At 39.1% G+C, this 11,585-nt stretch overlaps 1 long non-coding RNA gene across 1 annotated transcript in view; it reads right to left on the bottom strand.

The window, feature by feature from the left end:
- Positions 1-879: 879 nt before the first annotated feature.
- LOC129391634 (uncharacterized) overlaps positions 880-11,585 on the bottom strand; it is a 69,768-nt gene continuing 59,062 nt past the window's right edge. Inside the window, exon 5 of the long non-coding RNA XR_008616119.1 lies at positions 880-959. This is a non-coding gene — a long non-coding RNA (uncharacterized lncRNA). The remainder of the gene's footprint in view (positions 960-11,585) is intronic.

Raw genomic sequence — 11,585 nt, 5'->3', positions numbered from 1 at the left:
AATAAACAAGTAAAAAATGGTGTTAAGTGTTGTGGAGTCTTCATTAAATAAGAAAGATTCGGAATTCTTTTTGGATGTGGTAACCTCTGTGGAGAGAGGGGGTTAATGTGTGGATCACTGAGTAGGCATCCCCTACTCCCAGTAAGGCAGGGGCATCTGTGATTTGTGTACCTCAGGGGTCTAGTGAAAAAAATGAATATCAGACATAAACAGTAGCTCCCTTATGGGTGGGGAGGGGGTGATATTTTCTTCACCCACAAAGAGAAGCTCACAGAGTTAAGACTTAATTAAACCTGTAGTCAGTTCAAGAAGAAATGTGCTCAAGAAAATTAAATACCCCCTTAGATATTTTTTCTTCTTCTGTTTTTAAACAAACATGGAACAGAAAAATCTTGGAATGAGGAAGCATCCTTTCTGGCTCTGGATCTTGAGAAGTCAGAGGTGGCCAAAGCTATTTAGGGATGAAGAGGGCTATCTGATCTTTAGGGAACAGCCAGCCAGCTTTCCCCAAGATTATCCTCATAGGGACAACATCGTCTCTCCATCCTGCAGTATCTCTTTTAAACTTATGTTTAAATAGCTATACTTAAATGATAAGGCGCTAGCCTTTCACCTCCAGGATCCTAACTGGATTCAAACTCTAGTCTTCTGGGAAATGAGTTTGGTCGTCTAAGCCGAGCCTGGTAGACAAAAGTCCTTATCTCCAAACTCCAAGCATAATTCAGTCCCTCATGGTAGGACTGGAAGTCTGCTTCTGGGGAAAGAAAGGGAACTGAACTGGGGTGGAAAGTAAATTACTGAAGGAGTTAAATCAATCCTGAATTCAAATCCCAACCTGTTAAGTCATAGTACCTTTTTGTTCAGACTACAAAACTGCTTTGCACACCATGCTCTCTAGCTGCATTCGGAAAGGAGGAAGTCACTTAGAGCCGTTAAGCCTCCAAAAAACGAGGTCAAAGCTGCAAAGAGGCAGAAGTTTGAGCACCTTAATAAATTTAAATTTTTCTTTGAATGCTAGTTTCCTTATCTACCTCGGAAGAATACCTCACATCTTTGCCCTGTATGTATGCTGCCAGCGACAACTGAGACTTTTATCTTTCATATACTTGAAGATGTCTAAACATGTCAGGGAAATATCATGTGTGAAGACTGTGTGCTCGAAAGCAAATTTGGTGAGTTTAGAATAACACAACCAATGTTGTCCCCAAACACTCTACAAATAAAAATAGAATTGAGCCAAAAAGGGACTTCCGAAGACCCGATCTCCAGCTTACATCGCTTGGGACTCAGCAAGGAATAATCACAGGCAAGGAGCTTTGACAACTCAGCCTATTGATAAGAAATAGACTAGGGAGGGATACTTCGACTCTTTTGAATAGTTTGCTTTCCAGGTATTCAGAGGCTGGCATGTATTTCCGCCGCCGCTGGCCTGCTCCCACCCGGCTGCTCTCCTCCCCTCCGTGAGCCCTTTATCAAGTTAGCATTTTGCTCACAATAAAATGGATGACAGTTTCATTACAGAGCGGCATCACTTGTCAAACTTTGAATTACTGATCATAAAAATATCTGTTATGCTTTGAAGGATTGTTGGAGGACTTCCATCTTTTATATATATATTTTTATCAGTAGGACTGTTTAGTGCAACATGCACGAGGAGAGAGCAGGGGGGGAGTCAAACCCAGCCGCGGAGCCCAGGGTTGGCTGTATCCTACCCATACCAACAAGCTTCTATCACAGCTCTAGACAGCAGAAATAAAAGGGAGCTTTTTGGCTCACAGCTATAAAAAAAATTATCATAGTGATGAAGTTCCTCAGCCATCAACAGAGCTGTGATAACGCTGTTTGATGATGATTTTCCCATGAATGTTAAACAGCCGCCACTGCGGAGGGAAAGGAGCTTATCTGCACCTAATACTGATCTCTAATTCCTGCCCTTCTTGAACCATCCATTTTCTAACAGCATTAACTGGCAAATTTACATCCCATCTTAATGCTGCTAAAGAGGACAGGAGATGAAGAGTAAATGACAGCAGTGTAATGAGGGTGGCTTTTTTCTCCTTTCTCTTTAATGGCTGAAGATTTACACAATTGTCTGTAAGCTTATATAGAGAGCTTACCTGAACCTTTTCCCAGCATGGATTCAACTTACAGGAGCTTTTGTTAACTAAACACACATAAATATTTTTAAGGAGGTTTAATAGTGTGACTTCAAAAGAAAGCCAAAGGATGGAAAAAGGAAAAAACAAATTTAAATGTCATAAATAACATATAAATGTCTTAAAGGGCTAATGATTTCTGAACAAACAAGGTGGTAAAAATAACATTCTCTTAGGTTAGCACAGAGCTAAAAAGATTTCGAATACTAAGGAATAATTAATTAAAACAAGGATTTAGAGAGAGCTCTGTTCCACATGCCACCAAGACCCAGGATTTCTCTGATCATATAACATCCATCAAAATACTACCTGTTCACTAACAGGGTGTGAAGAGATAGCAGGTAATTTCAGTGGTAAGTCTGAACGTAGGAAGCTACAATAGCTAGATGTGGGAAAATCCCATTTGTGAATCCAGATGATAAAAGTAAACCAAATAAAAAACACCATGGACGAGGCATTTAACATCACCGGCTCGAAATCTTGAAGTTGTCTTTGACTCTTCCCTCTCTTTCATCCTCTTTATCCAGTCCATTACCAATCCTGCTTTTCCTTCCTTTGAAATATTTTTTGAATTTACTCCCTTTTCTCTCCTGCTCCTCTAACCCATGTCTCTAGAACCTCTCATTTTAAATATTGTAGATTCCTCTTGTTTTCTCTTCTACTAGCCTCTGTGGGCCCTTCCACAGTATTATTAAAATAATTTTAGTATTTTCACCATGTAATCTGACTCCTTAAAAACAAGAAAGTTAACTCTTAGTGCTCCCTGCCTCCCACTACTTACAGCAGTGGTTCTTAAAGTGTGGTCATCCACAAGAATAAATGCTTAACACAAATTTAATGAAAGATGTGTATGACTTGTGCGTTGAGAACTACAAAACATTTTAAAGGGAAATTAAAGAGCTAGATAAATGGAGAGATGTGTCATATTCAAAGGTTTGAACAGAGGTTGACAAGCTTTTCCTGTAAAGGGCCAGATAGTAAATATTGGTGGCTTTTCAGGCCTCACAGCTCTCTGTGGAGTATTTTTCTTTGTTTTGTTTTGTTTTACGAAAATCATTCTTAGCTTGAGGGCATACAAGAGCAGGCTAGATCTGGGCTACAGACCATAGTTTGCTGACCCCTGGGTTGGAAGATTCAATACTGTTAAGCTGACAAGCCTCCCCAAATTGATCTAAAGATTCAATGCAATCGCAACCATAATCCTACCAGGATTTTTGTTTTAAAGAAATGAATAACTTTATTTTTAAATTTATATGGAAAAGGAAAGGACTTAAAATAGCTAAAACAATTTAGAAAAAGAAGACCAGAATTGAAGGACCCATACTACCTGATTTCATGACTTATCATAAGGCTAGAATAATCAAGACAATGAGGCATTAATATAAAAATAGATCAAGGAACAGACAGAAATAGACTCCTAGTTACATGGTCAATTGATTTTCATTAAAGATGTCGAGGTAATTCAATGGAAAAAAGACAGTCTTTTCAACGAATGATGCTGGAACAAATGGATATCTGTATGAAAATGAAAAAACCTCAACCATTATCTCACACCATATATAAACATTAACTCAAAATAGGTCATAGATCTAAAAGTAAGAGCTAAAATGATAAAACTTCTAGAAAAAATATAGGAGAAAAATCTTTGCTGTATTGGCACAGGCCAAGATTTCTTAAACTGGATGCCAAAACACATTTTATAAAAGAAAAAACATGATAAAATGGGTTACATCAAGATTAAAAATTTCTCTTCTTTGAAAGACGTAATTCCAAGGAAACAAAAAGGGAAGTCACAGGCTGGGGAAAAATATTCACAAAATATCCAACAAATGCTTTGTATCCAGAATATATAAAAAAGCTCCTACAACTCAATAATAGTAAAACAAATAACCCAATTAAAACATGGGCAAAAGAATGGAATAGAAACTTCACAAAAGAAGATAGTCAATAAGCATATGTAAATATGTTCAACATCACTAGTCATAAAAGAAATGCAAATTAAAACCACAGTGCAAAGGAGAAACAACTATAGAACTACCAGAATAGGTAAGGTAATAAAGATTGATAACACCAGGTATTGGCAAGGATGTGGAGCTATTGGAGGTCTCATGCATGGTGGGTTGGGATGTTAAATGGTGCAGCCACTTTGGAAAACAGTATGTCAGTACCTGATAAAGTTAAACATATATATTTATAATATGATCCAGTAATTCCATCTGCAACTATTTGCCTAGGAGAATGAAAATATGTATCCACATAAAAATGCATATGTCAATGTTCATAGCAGCATTGTTATTTATAGCCCCAGGCTGGAAGTGGCGCAGATATTTAACAGTTGGTGAATATATAAACAAATGTGGTATATCCATACAGTGGCATATTACTTAGAAATAAAAAAGACGGTAGTAATATATGTAACATGGATAAATCTCGAAAATATGCTAAATGAAAGAAGGCAAACATAAAAGACCACAAATGATTCCAATTAAATGAAATTCTAGAAAAGACAAAACTACAGTGACAGAAAGCAGATCACTGGTTGCCTGAGGCTGAGGGTGAGCGGAGGGAGTGTAGAGGGGCGTGAAGAAATTTTTGAGGGTGAGGTGTTCTGAACTTTGATACCGGTACTAAATTTCATCACATTGTACGTGTAAAACTGATTATTTTCTTGTATATAAATAATACCTTAACAAACAAAAAAGAGGGAAGGAAACTGCAACTTTTCAAGCCTTAGCATAGTATCAAGGATTATCCATAATTATCTAAAAAGGATATTAATCTGCTCCTCCCTTTACCAGCTACATATCTGGATTAGAGCAGACTTAATTCATATGCTTCAACCAAAACAACATATCAAAGCAGATTATTTGCAGAAGCAGATATGAGAATTCAGCTGCCTTCGGTGAAGACAGATATGAAAGAAATTTGAATAAATGTAAAATAATATTACTCTTCTCACTAACTTTTTTTGGTTTTGGAAGATACAGTTATTCTTCATAAAAGTGTTATTTATGTTGTATGTAATGGGATTATTATTGTCATTTAATATTGTCATTTAACCACTTTGGGTTCTCAATAATTGTTAAGAGTATGAAGGGGTCCTAAACTCAAAAGCTCAGAGAACTGCTGGTTTATAGGACTCAACCCAAACGAGGACTCGAAGTTCTACGTAACTGGGATGTTCTTATCATCTGGGCTTTATTCGGTCGGAATCTAGTCCTCCAGCTGGGACAGGGTCTCTCTCCAGTTTCGATTTCCAGGCCAGGTTCATGACTAGCTTATGTCATTCTTTCCCTAATCCTACCATCTGTGACTTGGCAACTTTTTTATCCATCAGATCACAGTTTCCTCACCTGAAAAATGGGGATTACAATAGAATCAATTTCATAGGGTCGTTGTGAGGATTAAGTGAGTTTATGCAAAGCACTTAGACCAGTACCTGCCCATAGTAAGCATTCAGGCCCGTGAGGTGATATTGTAATTGTTATTGCTACTGTTACCTTCCCTGCTTCCCTCCATCTTTGGAAATGACATTTCTCCATATTGCCCCCACACACCCTCCTTTCCCATCCCTAAACTCTGACATCCCTAATAAATGAGTGTCACTTTGTTTTGCTCTCTTTCTTCTAATAGCTTGAAACATTTTAATTTTACTTCCCACATTATATCTAAAGCTACTTTGAACCAAACTCTTTCTTAGGCACGGTTTACTTAGCACAGAACTGGGCAAATAATAGATTCTCAACAAATTCTTACTGAGTTGTTAGTTTCCAACTCTGTAGTATGGGAACAATAATAGCGTCTTATTTATCTCTTCATGGGTATGTTGTGATATTGTATGTGAAGAGATTGAATTGCCTTAAGAAAAATCCACAAGCCATACCAGGCCCTTTTCTTTGTGTCCCAATATGTCCTAGGGCCATGATAAGGAATCTTTTTAGAAACTAATTATTGTTCAATGGATGCCCTATTTATATTTTCCCTTAGTACTCTGAATTCCTTTGGCTTATTGAATGTTTTATACCTAACTATGCTGTTTTGTCAAATAAGCATTTGCGGAAATATCAAAACTTTTGTTTTATAGGACACGCGAAGATGACATGTCCTCTTGACCCTGTGAAATATGTTCTCACTTAAGATTTGCATTGTCAAGTCTCTGCCCATGATATTCTCAGGAGGGAAAGGATTAATCCATTAAAATCCTAAATGAACAAAATGCATTTTGAAAGCATTTTTACAACATTATCAGAACTATTTTAATCGATACAGAACTTTTTTCAGATATGGTGGTCATTAAATTTTAGCCCAAATTCCAACTTCTTTCATTGTTGAGTAAGATAATTTTACCTACACCAAAAACAGCATGCTGTAAGTTATCCTGCTGAATTGATCACAACAATCCTATACACAACAGAAAAAGAGTATTAATTCCTTTAAGAAACATTTATTGAGCATCAGCTATGTACCCAGCCCTGGGGAAATTCAGTGTTGTTTAATTTTAATAGCAGGAGCCAGAGATGAAATGAAGACTAAATAAATGAGATCCTTTTAGATAGTGATGAGTGCAATGCTAGCAATAAAATAGGATGACAGGATAGAGAATGACTGAGGGTTGGGAATGCTGTTTTGATAGAATGAGCAGAAATTACAGATAGTGGGAATTCCCTGGTGGTCCAGTGGTTAGGACTCTGTGCCTTCACTGCTGAGGCAACTGTTCAATCCCTGGTGGGGGAACTAACATCCAGCAAGCTGACAAAAAAAAGAGAAAAGAAAAGAAAATTTATGAATAGTTATTTCAGAGATATTAAAAATATATGTCTAATGAAAAATGCTAATGGGAGTTATCTCTGTGAAGGGTGATTTTGTCTTTTTTTGTACTTTCTGTATTTTCCTAATTTTTTTACTTGAAAATGTACCACTTTCATTGTCCAAGAAAAATTATACGTATAATAAAAAATGTTACTCGACAGCAAAATTATGTTGACCCTGTGAATAAAGATACCGTAATGATCTAAAATTCTAGAGAGACTATTATCTGAGAATTTTTATATTCACAATTCGGCTGCCTGGTCAATAAGTCACTATTTGTAAAGCACTTGGAAGAAGGCTTAGCACCTGGTTAGTGCTATGTATGTGTTTGCTAAATTAATACGTTGATATGCTGAAATGATCTCTAATTCGGTCTAACAAGCGACTTGGGAAAAACAGTGTGCAAATCTGTTTTCTAAGCACTGTGAAGTACAAAAAAAAGGACGTGGTATGAAATTCAAGTCTGAGTGTCTTGTATCTCTCTTTCTGTTCACTCTCTCTCTGAAAGATCTAGCAGCTCTGCCTTCAAGAAACTTAGAAATCTATCTAAGAAAAACATGCACACAACTAACATTCTATGATACCACGGTTTTGTTTTTGCAGCAAAAACTAACCGACCTATAGGTCTGGTCAAGAAAGGAAGAGTTGATTTTTTAGGTCTAATCAAATTCAAAGGGGGGATTTAATTATTTTCCCCTTGTTGGTATGAAACCTAAACGTTTATCCTTTCAAAGATGTTTCCTGAAGTCCATACACAGGCTTCATAATAAATTTGTGGTTTTTTTGTGTTTTTTTGGGCAAAGTGTGGTAAGTTATCACAATGTCCTCCAAGAAGAGATGCTTTCAACCTAGGTGTGGTGGATTATCTGCCAACATCACATGCCTTGTTGTTTCTGGAATGTTCATCACACACTCACACTTGCTTCACTTTGTCATGTAGACATAACCCACACAAACTTTGTGTCAGAAAACACCAACTAGTGACGTTAACAAAATGCACACATTTGACCCCTTACTCAGTTACTGTATTTCCCATATGAGAACCAGCAATTAATGGATTTCCATCCGTGGATGCAGAAACTGTCATCAGCTGTGAGCCAGTTGGAAAGGGTTTTTGAGGACAGCCTTCGGACCCCTTTCATTGAGATCGCTGCTATTTAGCCGGAGGAAGGAGAGTGTTAATAACATAAGAAGGTTTCTTCCGGCTCTCACTTCTTGTCAGCCCTTAGCCCAATAAATGTTGGCTTCTCAAAAGCCCATCTTGAAGGTACTTTGGGGAGGAAAAAAAAATCACGGAAAACTTTAATCTGGCATATACAGCCACTGTTCACTCCCTCATTCTTCATTATCTCTGCTTATTCAGCACTGCTTAATATAGATCTAAACAGGAAGGCTCCAACGTATGAATGCGCTTGGTTCTAGAAGTGTATCTTTAGGTTGATTATGTGGTTCCGAGAGCATAGTTTCTCTCAGGAAAAAAAAGTGTTATAAATGGTAGTTATAAAAAAATGTTATAAATGTTATAATGGTCGTCCCCCAAGCCAATATAACTTAATGTTCCTGAACTATTACTGTAAAAATAATAGCCTAAAAAAAGAGAGAATGACTGTGAGTGTTTACTGTGAATATGGCTTATTCACTCTTAGAAGGATCCCCAATCACGTGGAAGTGGCTTCCTGGAGGTGCCTTTGGTACCTTTTGAATTTTGAACCATTGGAAATGTTATCTGTTCCAAAATTTTTTATTACAAAAAATGGAAGCCCACTTACAAATGATAAGAATTATATCAGCCTGGGCTCTGATCTCAGGAACAGGAAGTGAAATGAGAGGAAGAGAATTTCACCTCTTTCCTGATTCATAGCTGGTCCTAAGTAAAATTTGGGGGAGCATTGACAACACAAAGAAACTTTGCTTTCCTCTTTCTTATACCTCTTATCTGCCTGCTGCTGTACCTGAGCCCTGGCCCCCGGTGTCCTTAGAGCTCCGTTGGTCTCTCTCCCTCCCCTTTGTGGCACCATCTATTTCAAGACAGTTTCTCCTGGTCTCCAAAGATCTTCAATTATATTATTTATTTTGCTTCCTCACCGCAGTCCGTCAAACTGCAGATTTACCCTTACAACTGCTCTGTGCTAGATATTGGGAGGAAAGCGACCGTGTCAAACTGTTTTACCGTAGAATGTGAATGATTGAAAATTTCATAACTTTCAATGAATTATTTGCATATTTCAAAGGGATGATTCTGAAAAGAAAATTAAAAAATGAAATTGAAACACTGCAGGTAACATGGGGGTGGGCATGTCTGGGTCTGGTGGGCTGTTCCTGGCTCTGTGCCTTCTCTAAGCTTGCTATTTCCTTCCACTCTGAACAGGCAGCTCTCCTACAAGCTCTGGGTTTTCCCTAAAGGTCTCTCACGGCAGTGGTTACAGGACCCCAGTGGAGAGGCTTTGGTACAGAACAGGCCTGCATGACAATGTTTTCCTCTTGGGGTGGCCTGAGTGGGTCCATCTGGGAGCTGGTCAGGCTGATGGAGGCTGGTGTCTAGTCAATCCTAGGGCCAGAGCTTGAGCAAAGCATTCCACCTGAGATGTCCGGGGGTGGATGGAGCCAGAGGCTGAGAAGAACAGAGTCCTGGGAACGCACCGAGGTCAAGATAGGAAGAGAGTCAGTTGTCTTCACTGAAGGACAGGAGAGCTGGAATGGGAAATGAAATGTGAGGATCCTGGTAGAACTGGAATGGTGAGGGCAATGAGAAGGAGTCTTGGGGAACAGCCACAAACTACGCTTGACTGTCCCTCGTCTCCTTTTCTGACCATCAGCTGGGTGGTTATGGAGGAGGTGACTCAAAATGGCAGGGCTGGGAGAACAATGTGTACAAACAAGCATTGTTCCTTGGTCTGTAGCTATGGCCTTGACCACCTGATGTTCTTTTGTTTCGAGTAGACACTTGGAAAATTGTGGATATGCCTTCAGAATGTTGCCTTATAATACTGTGCTTTAAGACGTCACGAAGTACATCTGTGGTTAGTCCATAATTGCTGTCTCCTGTCACTTCATAGCACAAGCAACATCCTTTGAAGTTTTAAAAAAATAGCTTTCTTACTGTTAGCCTTAGTGCTAATTATTAGAGAATTCACACCTTCCCACCTGATCTACCAACAATGCTGTTTGGCCCCTGTGGGCTTAGCCCCACCCAGGTCTGCTGGTACATTAAGAACCTGTGATGTCTAGGCTCCTGAAGTGGACAAATCCCTGGATGTCCCATGAGGACCGAGACAAGCCTGCCCATCCGGTCCTTCTACCCCAGCCTCTGCTACCTCTGTATCCTGGCACCCAACATAGCCCTAATTTCTGCCCTCTCTCCTAGGATCTGCCAGCTCCCTTCCCTTAGAGCTAGCCCTGGTTTCTAAATGCCTTCACCTAGGTTGAGGAATGGATTATTTGTCCACAAATGACCTAGAATCCTCTGGATACTGAAGACTATGTCCATCCAGAATTCTCAACACTGCATTTTAATCCACTACCTGGACTAGCTATTATAAATGTATCCTCAGCATCTCATATTTGGGATAACTAATTTGAACTTCTGCCCAGTCCTGCCCTTTTCTTGACTGCTTCCCCCACCCAGCTCCTCCAGCCCACTTTGTACCTCATTATGGATTGTATTGGTTTCCTTGGCTCTCACTAGGTTGCTTCCAGCTCAGCAGCTGTCCAAGTCATGGCTCCCAGCATGCCCTTGGCCAGGGCCTTTCATCACATTGGAGAGCTTGCTTCTGTCACAGAGTTCCTGCCTAAACTTTTCTGCAGTAATAAAATGGCTACATCTCAGAGTCCATTTGCCGATAGTAACAAAATCCTACAGCACTTTAGAGTTTGTCATACACTCTCTAAATTGATAAGCATTAAACCCTAGGTCCAATATTATCCCAGTTTACAGATGAGAACGCTTAGACTTCTGAGTTATTTGTTCTTAGAAGAACATCCAAAAAAGTACTTGGCTGAGATGACATAAGTAAGTGACCCAGTTAAAAGCCAGATCTGGGTACTCTTTTCACTCATGTTGCCAACGCTGGTAATGTAGGGTCACATGAGAAAATCAAGTCTGATTCCTAGCTGGCTTATGACCTTGATCAAGAAGCTGATATTCATACATTCAGTAAATATTTATTGAGTGCCCACGATGTGCCAAGCACTCTTCTGGAGGCTTAGGACACATTAGTGGACAAAAGGGACAAAACCCCTAGTGTTCATGGCACTTGTATTTGGTGATCTGTTCCTCAGGAATGCTGGATTCTTAGTCCTGAGCTCAGACCTGACTCTGCCTGTAGCTAAAGATTTCCAGGTGGAGATAACTGTTCCAGTGACTCTAGGCTTTGTATCTGTGATTCTGTGGCTCCCTCTGAGAACCCCTTTCAGTCAGGAGCTGACAGTCTGCATGTGAGTCCCTGACTTGTTCACTCTAGCAAATTTGGACAACACTATTGAAAATCATCTCAGAGAAGAAGCAAGAAATAAAAAACGATTACTCCTTAGTGCAGCTGTTAGAAAGGGTTGGTGATGTAACAGCTAAGGCATCTCTTTTTTTTTTTTTTTTTTTTTTTTTTTTTTTTGTGGTATGCGGGC

Source organism: Physeter macrocephalus, chromosome 20, assembly GCF_002837175.3.
Source record: "Physeter macrocephalus isolate SW-GA chromosome 20, ASM283717v5, whole genome shotgun sequence".
NCBI classification, from domain to species: domain Eukaryota; kingdom Metazoa; phylum Chordata; class Mammalia; order Artiodactyla; family Physeteridae; genus Physeter; species Physeter macrocephalus.
This window is presented reverse-complemented; position numbering and strand designations above follow the sequence as displayed.